Raw genomic sequence first — 2500 nt, 5'->3', positions numbered from 1 at the left:
TGGCCTGCTGTATACATTGTACAGCTTGAGGGGACCCCCGGCCAAATGGATCTCAACGGCAAGGAATTCGACACCTTCTCCACATTGCACAGGATAGTCAATCAGGGAGCAGGGGATAGTCGATTTCACAAGGGTAATCAAACCTCAGGTACCTTGCATACTCGGCAGCACAAAGGGATGACATCCCGAGAAGCAGACAGATTCCCCTGATAGAGTCTCCTGGAGCATGACAACATCAATGTTCCAAGATTGCACGATCGCGTGGAGAAGAGCGTTCCTTAAGGAAAAGCTGTTGATGTTCCACTGCAGTATGCTTAGGTTAGTAGCCATGGAGCTAGTCTGACTCCAATATGTTAGCGATGTCAAGGTGTTCGATCTCAGTGTCCGACGCCCCAGTGTGGGTAACGTCAGACATTTTGGAGTCTGACAACTCCTTCATGAGTTCCTCATCCTGAGCGTGATTTCCTCACTTGACTCATCGCTGTCATCAGGACAGGTAGAGCCATTAGTAGGGCTGGGTCTCCTGGGAGGTAGAGAACTCCTGGTTGCCTTGACCTTCACTTTGGATGGTCATGGCTTCCTCACTCTTTGGGGTTTGGGCACAGGCTCTGCCAGTGTGGTCTTGCCCTGGGGGTTTGTGGGGAGAAGAATCTTGCCCTGAGTTAGAGTGGGAGTTGAGGCCTTGGGCCTCATGTCCCTTTCCTTCAGGGCAGCGACAGTCTTAGTCATTGCTGTCATGGTGACCTTGACTGCCTTCTCCGTCTCCTCACTGGTCCTCCCCAATGCTGTCGCAACTTCTGTGACGACTGTCATCAGCAAGAGCGTCAAGTCCTCTGTAAACAGAATCGGTCTCTCCGCTCTTGGGGTAGCCTTTGAGGTGTTCCCAGACCCCTTCCAGGTCTGTTTCCTTCTTGGAACATCCACCAGAGCTGGAAACTCCTTTTTGTTGGTGTCCAGTGGTGGTTTCGCTTTGGGCTGTGCTTCCTTCCACTTAGGAGGGGAGGGGCAGCCCTTACCCCTTTGTTCTGCCTCCAGACATAAGTCCCATGCCCCCACCCACCACGGAGTCCAACAAAGGGAAGCTGTGCACTGAGACCATGCTCAGAAGCCACAGGTGTGGTGGGAGGATATACGCAACCCCCGCCTCGCGTTAATGGCACTTGCAAGACCATGCGATTGCCTGCAAGACAGTTGTTGCTTGACCCTAGCCTAACTCAAAAGAGAGAACAGCGATTGACCTGAGTCGAGATCATGCCACCCGTCTTGCTGGAATAGAGGACCAAAGAGGCGTGTTGCTAGCCGCAGGGCGGACTCATACACGGCATCGCTCAACCTCCAGGACTCCCATCTCCCAGTGTACAGGGGTGCCATGCACGGCAAACACATGGGCAGGTGTTAGCTCCCCTGGGGGATGCGACCCATCCTACTAGATCAGCACCAAGGAACGCTTAGTCATCCCTCCTCAGAGAACCCGCCGCTGGAGGGTCACCTCAACGGGATGGAGAGACTAGCCAGATCCAGAGCGGGCTTGTCCAAGGAAGGAGTTCAAGCCCCCGTGCCACGACAAGGTGGATCCTTTGTGGGGGATACATATATACACACATACATACATATAATATAATATATACTATATATATATATTAATATATATATATATATAATATATATATATCATATATTATTATGTTATATATTTACACATACATACATACACATAATGTACATATACAAGTACATATTAATTATGTATATAAACATATATATAATATATATAGAGCATAAATATATATATTATATATATATATATAGATAAATGTATACATACACATAGCATATGTTTATATATACATATACATTATATATCTGAAATATGTATGTTATAATTTATAAATATATATATATTAATATATATATATAAAATATATATATATATATATATATATATATAATAATGTGTATATATATAAATAACGTATATAACACACACACTCAACACACACTATATATATATTATATATATATATATATATATATATATATTATATATATAAATAACATTTACATATATATACATATATAAACATATATACAAACATATATATACAAACATATACATACATATACATGTACATAATCATATATTTATATATATATAATGTGTGTGTGTGTGTGTTTGTGTGTGTGTGTGTGTGTATTCATATATATGCTTATATAAATATACATATATACAAATATATACAAACTATTGCCTATATATATAGATAACTATATATACTAGAGTATATATGTATATACATATATATAATATATATCAATAATATAATAACTATAATATATAAATATATATTATATATATAGAATCAATATACTATATATTATATATATAAAATGTATATATGTATATGTTTAGATAAAACAACCCATGAGGTGTATTTGATGTTTTTCGATGTAGGTCCTTCTCCAAATTACATGAATTTTTTAAAAAGACCTCCGTTGAAAT

The sequence above is a fragment of the Penaeus japonicus genome, unplaced genomic scaffold (genome assembly GCF_977035675.1).
Source record: "Penaeus japonicus unplaced genomic scaffold, GWHDUDI00000001_assembly GWHDUDI00000018, whole genome shotgun sequence".
NCBI lineage: Eukaryota > Metazoa > Arthropoda > Malacostraca > Decapoda > Penaeidae > Penaeus > Penaeus japonicus.
The sequence above is the reverse complement of the archived record's forward strand: the minus strand, read 5'-3'. Positions refer to the sequence as shown.